Genomic DNA, 10,381 nt, shown 5'->3' with positions numbered 1-10,381 from the left:
AACCATGGCTCCCAGTTACTCGCTTTCACGATTTCGTTGCGGGTCAGCAGCACTGTTCCCAACTGTCTGGGCTTCTACGTTTGGGGCCTGAGGCACGGTCTGCACTAGGACATTAGGTTTCCACAGCCGCCGGCATGCCGTCCCTGCCCTGCCTCCAGGCCTCTGTTTATGTGCTATTCACCATGGAGTGTCTGTCTTTGGTTGATAAAATTCTTTCTTTTTTTTTAAATTTCATACAGAAGATCAGAGGTTTAATTGCAATTTAAAATTTTATCACAAACTATTTTTGCCATTTTTCTCAGCAGAACATAATTCACATGCATGAGTGCAAAATGATCAATACTTTTTTTAGACAATAAAAATACCTTTTCTTTTACACAATGAAAAGAAATTTGCAAACACACTGGACACTATACCACTTCACCTTTCCATCATGACCTCTGCCTCTGTAGGAATGTTTTGTTGCTGTTGTTTTTAATCTTATTTAATTTGCGAGCAGAGAGAGAGAGAGAGAAAGACAGAAAGAACTTGAGCACACCAGGGCCTCTGCAGCAAACTCTGGATGCATGTGATACCTTGTGCGCCTGGCTTTATGTGGGTACTGGGGAATGGAACCCAGGCCATTAGGCTTCGCAGACAAGCGCCTTAACTATTGAGTCACTTCTCCAGCCCTGTAGGAATGTTTTAGTTTACAATCTTCCAACAAGCTTTTTCTTCACATAAATGTCTCTTTTGAAATATATATATATTTTTTTCGAGGTAGGTTCTCACTAGCTCAGACTGACCTGGAATTCACTATGTAGTCTCAGGGTGGCCTTGAACTCACTGCAATCCTCCTACCTCTGCCTCCTGAGTGCTGGGATTAAAGGCGTGCGCCACTATGCCTGGCCTTGAAATAATCTTAAGTGAATACTATGCAAATCAAAAACTGACTCACGATACCTTTCTCCTTTATTAGCTTTCTTGTATAAGATGTCAAGTATAGAGACACATTTTAAACACAAAACACTGAATTGCATCTGTTTCTCATCACCCCATCAAAGACATGCAGCCATGGTTACATCGGCCATTTCCACTGGTTGGCAGGAGGCTCTTCCACCAGTGGCTCCCATGGTCTCCACTGAAACATTTTTCTTGCCAGACTCAGTTCTTTCTCAGCCTGAGGAATGAAGCTTGTCTTCTAATTGTTTTTTTTTTAATTAATTTTTATTAACATTTTCCATGATTAGTTTTTTAAAAATATTTTATTTTTATTATTTGTTTGACAGAGAGGGGGAGAGAGAGAGAATGGGCGCACCAGGGCCTTAACCACTGCAAACGAACTCCAGACGCATGCGCCCCCTTGTGCATCTGGCTTACGTGGGACCTGGAGAATCGAACCTGGGTCCTTAGGTTTCACAGGGCAAATGCCTTAACGGCTAAGCCATCCCTCCAGCCCTCTTCTAGTTTTTTTTTTTAACGTCACCTTCTGCTCTAAGCACACCGAGGTTCTCGTTTGTAATCTGTTCTGTATATTTCCTGTATGCTGCATTTTAGGGATTTGACCAAGAACATCAAGAATCTTTGTGTACAATGATCTGAGTCTTCTGTGTGGAGTGTCGCTTACGGCCGATCCCACCAGCCCAGTGGTCTCCAGAACGCCTGGCATGACAGTGCTGTGCAGCCGGCCGGCGGGGCGCTGGTTGACAAATTTCTGATCCTGCCCAAGGTCCGGCCTTACCAAGCCCCCGGGACCTCCAAGCAAGAATGAGAATCGATTCTAGGGAGTGTGGGGACCTGGAGGCATTTGTCACTAGTCTTCCTTCCCCATCCTAGCACCACTGTGCCCAGGGCTTGCTTATGACAGGGACTTGCGGGATCCTTCAGAGAAGCTGGCATATGGCTGCTGGGCCTATTCTCTGTAGGCTCAGACCCTCAGCTTCTGTGGATCCGGGAAGACCCACTCCACGTCTCCACCTGGGAAAACTTTACATGGCTATTCCCCTAGCGTCTGTGTCTTGCCTTCCCTTGGCCCCTGAGAGTCTTTACCTCTGGGTCATGACTCCTGCAAACGGGGCCTCTTATCCCCTGTTCTTTTCTAGGATCCCAAAAGAACAAGTCCTACTTGGTCTGGAGGGATGACTAAGCAAGCGAATCAATCAGGGAGTGGGCTTCAGCGTTACCTCCTTCAAGAAGTCCTCCCTGGATGAGCCCAGCTCGCTCTGCAATCATTGCAAGTGTTTTCTGCCTGTCTGCGCCACCAGATTGTCAGCTCTTTAAAGCAGGGACTTGTTTTGTTTACCGCTGCTTCCTGGCACCTGTCCTGGAGACTGTCACATTGCTATGCTAATACGTATTCCCTGGGTGAGTGAATGAATGAATGAGCAAATGAATATCTGGATGAATGAGGGGCTGAATGAATGAATCAGGGACTGATCAGACGAATGAATGAACAAACGAGGGAGAGAGTGAATGGATGTGATCGTGAATGCCAGGTGAAAGGGCTTCCTCTCTGGGCTGGAGACAGCCCAGTTGTTCCTGGGAACTGGTCCCCACCACGAACTTGTTTGCTCATCTGTTTATGCTGTTGTATGAAGTGCATGGGAAACACGATAATAATTAAAGCAGACACAACAACAGGCAATTAATTGCATTTCCCAAATTTGATCCATGCATATGAATGAATGGGAGGTCACAGACTAAGTTGGTCTGTGGGAGCCCCCCCCTTCCCCGCCCCATGCTTTTGCTTTGGGAGTAGAGGTAGCAGGTCTCAGCAGAGTACAGTTCCCAGAGGCTGGCCCCTGGTGAGGCAGACTCCTTGCCCCCTTTGTGGGATCCTGGATCCCCAGGTCCCTGGTGTGAAAGAAGGGAAATTAAAGAGGCACTGCCCAGGGAAGCCCAGCTGGCAGGGATGCCCTTAGGAGCTGATGGCCATAGGGAGTCTCTGGTGGTGACTCAAGTGTCTGCTATGCCTAGCAGCAGTGACACCTTTCTGGTTCCTGTCCCCAGTGAATGGATATTAGTTATGCTATCTAGCAGGAACTTTGAGGAGGGAAAGTTCACCACAGGGAATAGAGTCCCTGCCTCATGGTGCTGCTAGGAAATTGTTGCTTTCTCAGGAAGTCTTCTTAGCCCACAGGCTACACTGGATCTGCTGTCTCTGCTTCCAGAAGGTCAGGGCAACTGCCTCTGAGCCAGTATTCCTCCCCATGCTGCATGAAGGGAAGGAAGCTGCCTCCTCTCCCTTGCTGGGATCAGGCTGCAGAACCTGTGTATGTCCCCAGGGTGGGCTGTGATGATGGTATGAGAGCTGGGAGGGCTGGGGACCCAGAGTAGGCAAAGACCCTTGCCATGTCCCTTGGTAATCCCCAGAAGCCTCCTGTAGCTTCTGCTGACAGTCCCCATCGCTCTGACTCTAGTTACACATGAACATCTCTGTGGCCATGGCAGTGAGCTTGGCCTCTGTGACCTTTAACCCTTAACACATGGGAATTATTGAGGGAGGTCTCTCTCTCCTAGGCATGGTGGCGGGGGGGGGGGAGGGGTGCTTTGCCATTCCCTGTGGTTCCCTTGAGGGGCTGAGACCCAGTTGCCCCCTAGGAATTGCTCCTTAACACCTCATGTCTCTTGTCTCCCTACACCCTTACCATTTCCCTTTGGGTTTCTCTCAAAACAGACCCCCAAATCCTTGAGCTGCTTCTTGGGTAAATCCAAACTAGAAAAGTCATCATATCCTGAGAAAGGTGAGGTCCTAGTTTGTGACAAGCATTACCCAAGAGGAGGCTGGGGAGAGTGCTCAGTGTTTAAATGTGCTTCTTTGCAAAGCTTGATGGCCCAGGATTCAGTTCCCCAGTACCAACATAAAGCCAGATGCACAAAGTAGCACATGTGTCTGGAGTTCATTTGTAACAGCAAGAAGCCTTGGCATGCTCACGCTTACTTTTTCTCTTTTTCTAAGAAAGAAAGAGAGAAAGAAAGGAAAAAAAGAGAGAAAGAAAGAAAGGAAGACCCTAGAGTTGCCCTATAAAGCCCTGGCACACTCAAGTCCCATCTGGCTCTTGCAGCCTCATCAACATAGGTTTGCATTCCCAGTACACAGAGAAGAAATGGGCTCAGGAGGTCAGTCTCTCAGTAGAGGGAAAAGAGGAAAACCAAAAGCAGACAGGGGCTGGAGAGCTGGCTTAGCAGTTAAAGTGCTTGTTTGTGAAGCCTAAGGACCCAGGTTCAATTCCCCAGAACCCATGTAAGCCAGATGCACATAATGGCGCATGTGTCTGGAGTTTGTTTAAAGTGGCTAGAGGCCCTGGCATGCCCATTCTCTCTCTCTCTCTCTAATAAATGAATAAAATAAAATATTGAAAAAAATGCTGACAGGCTGTGACTCAGGCCCAGGCTTGAAGGAGCAAGAGCCCACATCCAAGGTTGCTAAGTTATCAGCTTGATCCATTGTTTCCTTAAGAAGCAAAACCAGTGCTCAGAGAGAGCTCAGTGGATAAAGTGCTTGTTATGAAAGCATGAGGATCTGAGTTCAGATGCCCAGTACTAATGCAAAATGTGGATTGGTGGTGGGCGTGTGCACTGGGGAAACAGAGACAGAAGGATACCTGGATTTACTGGCAAAGAACAAGGTGGTGGTTGGGGGAGGTGGGGCTGGGAGATGGTTCTGCAGTTAAAGGTGCTTGCTTGCAAAGCCTGCTCACCTGGGCTCAATTCCCCAGCACTCACAGAAGGCCTGAGGCAAAGTCTGATCCTAGCAACAATGGGAGGTGGGGCCAGGAGAGCCCAAAGCTTCTAGATCAGTCAGTCTGGCATTCCTTTTCAGTCAGGCAACTCATTTGCAGTAGCAAGAGACCTGTCTCAAAGAAGGTGGAGCACATGTACCTTGAAATTGTCTCCTCATCGCCATATGCACCCCCAATGCACAGTAAAGAAGCAAAAGTGTTTTGTTGTTTTTCTAAGAAAGAGCCATTTTTAAATTTTTTGTTTCTTTTTATTTATTTATTTGAGAGTGACAGAAAGAGAAAGAGGGAGAGATAGAGAGAGAGAGAGAGAGAGAGAGAGAGAGAGAGAGAGAGAGAGGGAGAGAGGGAGGGAGAAAATGGGTGTGCCAGGGCCTCCAGTCACTGCAAATGAACTCCAGACATGTGTTCCCCCTTGTGCATCTGGCTTATGTAGGTCCCAGGGAATCAAGCCTCGAACCCCGGTCTTTAGGCTTCACAGACAGGCGCTTAACTGCTAAGCCATCTCTCCAGCCCAAGTGTTTTGGTTTTTTAAAAAATAAGGTGGTGAGCAGTTGAGGAAGATACCTAACATTGACCTCTAGCCTCCACATGTACACAAATGCACCTGTGCACACACACACATACAAACATGCATGTACACACACACAAAAAAACAAATCTTTTAAAAATATTTTATTTATTTACTTGAGAGAGAGAGAAAGAGAGATAAAGAGGCAGATAGAGAGAGGGAATTGGTGCACCAGGGACTGTAGCCACTGCAACAAACTCCAGACACATGTGCCACCTTGTGCATCTGGCTTTATGTGTGTGTCCTGGGGAATCAAACCTGGGTCCTTTGGCTTTGCTGGCAGGCAGTTTAACTACTAAGCTATCTCTTCAGCCCTTGCAATTTATTTTAACTTAAAAGTTTTTATTGTTCATGTTTTAAAGAATATTTTATTTATATTTATTTGTTTGAGAGAGAGGTACAGAAATAGGCAGGTAGAGAGAGAAAGAGAGAATGGGTGTGCCCAGGCCTCCAGCCACTGCAAACGAACTCCAGATGTGTGCGTCCCCTTGTGCATCTGGCTTATGTGGGTCCTGGGGAGTCAAACCTGCGTCCTTTGGCTTTGCAGGCAAGCACCTTAACCACTAAGCCATCTCTCCAGCACCTTTGTTTTGTTTTTGTTTTGAGGTAGAGTCCTTGCTCTAGCCCAGGCTGACCTGGAATTCACTATGTAGTTTCAGGCTGGGCTCAAACTCACTTTGATCCTCCTATCTCCGCCTCCCAAGTGCTGGGATTAAAGATGTGTGCCACCACACTTGGTTTAGCTTAATTTTTTTTAGGTAGCATTCCAGAAACTGGATTTTGGGTTCACTCGATAAAGCAAGCATTAGTACCTGAGTTCAGAGAACTCACATAGGGCCAGACACAGTGGTAACTGTCTCTAATACCAGTACACCTAGGGCAGGAAGGGAGGTGTAGATAGAAGAACCCTGTCTCCCAAGCTTGTGCCCCATCCCCCCGCCCGCAGTAAGTAAGGAGAGCGTGCCTAAAACAAAGTGAAAGGTGATGATCCACACCTAGGGTTGTCCAGACCTCTCAGACCCTACAGAAAAAGCCCGAAGCCAGGGTGGGCTTTTGTAATTCCAGCACACAGACACTGATGGAGGCAGAGACAGGAAAATTTCCTGGAAGCTCAAGGTGAGTGCCGCCAATGAGGTGGACAGGTGAGAACCGACCGGAAAGTTACTCTCTGACCTCCACATGGGCACACCCGCATTTCACACGCACGAACATGAGCACACCGGCACACACACAGATAAGAAAATGAAACATTTAAAATCTCCAAGTTACCAGCAGTCGGGAGGCAGAGAGGTAGGAGGATCGCCCGTGAGTTCAAGGTCACCTTGAGACTACATAGTTAGTTCCAGGTCAGCCTGGACCAGAGTGAGGCCCTACTACCTCGAAAAACCCAAAATCTCCTAGTTATAAATATCCCCCCAGAAAATTGGAAAGACCGATGAACTTGTTTGCACTCCTTTGTATAAATGAATCAAGACCCGTCCAGGCTCGAATTGTCCAGGCTTGCCCTTCTCTGAGTCTGAACTCAGAAGACCAGCCCCAGTCTGGGTGCAGAGGCCCCTGGGGTGCCATGCCTTCCCATTTAGCCCGTTGGGCCTGCTCCCAGGTCTTGGCAGCCTGGCCATCCCCGCAGCCTTGGGGTGGGGGTTGGTGGGTGAATAATGCCCAGAGCGAGGAGGACTGAGCGGTGAGCGCGGGGTGGGGAACCCTTCTTGGCTGGGGAGGATGGACCCCGCTGGGGGTCCTGGGCCCAGGCTGTGTGCATATTTCGCGCCGCCCGCGGCCGCCGGTAGGGGGCGCCTTGGTCATGCATTATTCATCGGCGGCCCGCCTCCCTCGCCTTCCCCCGCGCGGGCTGGCGGGCTGTGCGGAGGAGCGGGAGCGCGGAGCCTTCACAATATTGTGGCAGCTCGGCGATTGACGGCTCGGGGGAGGCTGGGGGAAAGGCGGGGGGGCGGTCGCAGCCTGGAGCGGCGGCGGGGGCGCGGGCGCGGGCGGGGGGAGAGGTCCCTAGTGGGGGCGATGCTGGGTCACGTCACCCCCCGGAGGGGGCTCGGGCCCCGAGGGGCTGGTTCAGTGTGAGGGCAGAGCCTTGAGCATCCGTCCTTCCCGTCCGTGCACGCATGCATCTTGCTTGCCTTCCATCCATCCATCCATCCATCAAGTCAGTCAACCCTAGGGAACATCTGCCATGGGCAAGGCGAGGAGTTAGGGGACACGATGGTGGACAAGGTAGGCATGCCCCGCCCCCCCCCCCACAACTTGTTCTTTCAAAACTTAATGTCCACGTGGAGGGAAGACAGACGAAAAGCAAGCAGATATCTATGATAATTCCAGGTAAGGGTGCTCTACGAGAAAAGCCAAGCACTGCAGGGCCAGAGAGCTTCTGTGAGAAGGTGACATTTATGCAGAGACCTGAATGACAAGGATGAACCTGACTTTGACCATAGGACTACTCAGCTCCTGGGGTCTCTCCCTGCCTGCCTCTTGGCCTCCTAGGGGCACCGTAGAGGTCAGCTGTGATCCCCCCTCCCGCCACTCCCCATGCACCCCAGGAAGCAAGGAGGGTTTTGCTAGGGCCCAGATGCACACTGCCTAACCGCCACTCTCTGGGGGAAATAGGGATGGAGGAGTCCGGGTGTCTCAGCCCTCAAGGCTCCCACCTCCTGGTCCTCTGGTTCCAGAGTGGGGGGAGATGGGTGGGGGAGGGGGAAGCACCGAGGGCGTGGGCTCAGGGTCATAACTAGCATCGGGTTTCCTTCCACTTGTACAAAGACTCGTTGACGCCTGAACACATCAATACCCTTAATGACAGCGAGAGGAGCTAGGACTCCAGACCGGCGCCCCCCACCCCGCCTCGGCCTCTCCCCCTCCCCTTCTGACCTCTCTTCCTCCTCTTTTCTTCTCTGATGCCTCGTCTGCCTCCTCTCTCCCATCACATCTTCCCTCACTCCCGAGATCTCTCTCCTTCCTCCCCTGTCTCTGGGTCCGGGTGTCTTTCCTCTTTTTCTTCTTTCTTTCCTTTCTCGCTGTCTGCTCTCCCCTCCTGTCCTTCGTTCTTCCTCCTTTCCCCTTCCCCGGTCCCCCCACAGTCCTTGTGCATACACAAACTTTCGCCCTGCAGCTTAAGGTCCCAGCTGGGTTGGTCCCTCTATGGTCTGTTTGGCCCAGCTGGGCTCTGAACTATCCCTGGAGGCAGGAACCGCCTCAAGGCAGGGCCTGTATGGTGGGGCCCAGGCAGAGGCAGCTCCGGTTCATCCAGTGAACCTCTGCCCCAAAGTCTCATGGGTGGCTGCCCTTCCGCGGCCCCTCTGCGGCCCCGACCACATCACCAGAGATGAAAATGGCAAGTTTGGTTAGTGTGGGTTGCCACTGGAGAGGAGAGAGTTTTGGGGAGGCTTTTCTGTTTTGTATTTTTTATGACCATATATAATTTCGCATTTCTCCCCTCAGCCTCTGCCTCCTTGGCTCCCAGATGTGTCCCACATTGAAGAATTATCTCTCCTCCCTAGAGTGAAATAAATGCAATCAATATGAGTATTGCTCTCAGGGCCTTGAAATATTACATTAATGTTCCATGTGGTGACATTTTAGCTGGAATTTTCAAATACATTATGATGGTTCAAATTAATATTTATCAGATCAGCTTTTATATTTTGCAAAAGAGAGAGAGAGCAAGGGAGAGAGGGAGAAAGGGAGAGAGAGAAAAGGAAAGACAGAAAGAGCATTATTAAAATACAAAATGCAGATGAAGTCTAAAATCGATGGTCCATTTTCCCAGCACTTTCCAGGGGCTGTCTTTAGCTTTCTGGGTTTGTTTTAAAATTTATTGGTGTTCCAGGCAAATCTATTGGGCTCCCGCAGCCCCCTGGCCTCCCCTTCTTGTTCCCTCTTGTGGGCTATGGGCCCCTTCCTTTTCTATCTTTCTCTCTTTATTATCCTGAAATGTAAATTACGACATTAGCCTGGTCCTTATTTTTTTTTAAACTCTCCGATGATTAAATCTGCTACACGACATCCTTGTCCTTTCTATAAATTAAATCATCTTGGCTTTGCACCTCCAGCTCAGGGTGGATGCCACACAGTGGGCAGCCGAGGTAGAGGGCTGGGGTCCTTGTCCATTTCTGGAGTAGACCGTGGGGGCATCTGTAGGGCAGCGAGGATGCATGCCTGTTCCTTGTTTTTCTGTAAATAAGAAATGTGTACTGGGGGGGGGGAGGAACTGGTGACAATCATACATTCCACTTTATTTTAGTCACTTCCAAACTGATTACTCTGATAAGTGGAAAATCTAGGCAGATTGATGGTTCAATTCACTTTCTCTATTCTGTTACTTCCCCGCCACCTTGCCTCCTGTTTTGTTAGTGTGTTTGTTTTTTTTTGTTAAACTTTTCTTTTTCTATCCTTTTTCCCTTCTCAGAGTTGTATTAAGAATTAACTCAGAAGCTTTGGGGGTGGGGGGAAGGCCGGCGGAGTGATAGCCATGTCGCCCACCTTGGCTCTGCCTTGAAGCTCTGCAAGTTTTAACAGTACCCCCCCAGCTCTGCAAGTTTTAACAGTACCCCCCCCTAACTTTTTTCTCTTTGGCATTTTTTTTTCCTGTGTCCTCCCTTCTTGTGTTCTGGGAGACAGTTTGAACTGGAATGACTGCTTATTGTCAGGTACACACACACACACACACACACACACACACACACACACACACAATTGCTGTTCACACACGCGCGCACACAAAACACGCACACAGATGCAGCCACTGTTGGGAGATCTACATAAAGCAAGCTGTCCGCCTGATTTCCCTCCACTGCTGATGTGGCCAAAAGAACGACAGGAAACTTAAAAAAGAAAAGGAGAAGGGATCGATTATTCGACCTGTACTTGAACCCGACTGAAAGAGATAAAGCGGAATTTTCAATAGGTCCCCTGCCCTTTTCACCAGGAGGGAAAGAGGAGAAGAAAAACAAGAGATATTTATATGACAGCAGCTGCTGAAAATAGCATTTCAGAGCCATAAAAAAAAAAAAAAAAGGCAAAACGAAATTCAATGGGAGAAAAGGCAAGAAACTCTGCCTGCTCCCCAAAAGGCGAAAGCAGT

General features: G+C 49.3%; 1 pseudogene; it reads right to left on the bottom strand.

The window, feature by feature from the left end:
* Window positions 1–1,057: 1,057 nt before the first annotated feature.
* LOC101603976 lies at window positions 1,058–1,648 on the bottom strand (annotated as a pseudogene).
* Window positions 1,649–10,381: the final 8,733 nt, after the last annotated feature.

Source organism: Jaculus jaculus, chromosome 5 (assembly GCF_020740685.1).
Source record: "Jaculus jaculus isolate mJacJac1 chromosome 5, mJacJac1.mat.Y.cur, whole genome shotgun sequence".
Classification (NCBI taxonomy): domain Eukaryota; kingdom Metazoa; phylum Chordata; class Mammalia; order Rodentia; family Dipodidae; genus Jaculus; species Jaculus jaculus.
The sequence above is the reverse complement of the archived record's forward strand: the minus strand, read 5'-3'. Positions and strand labels throughout refer to the sequence as shown.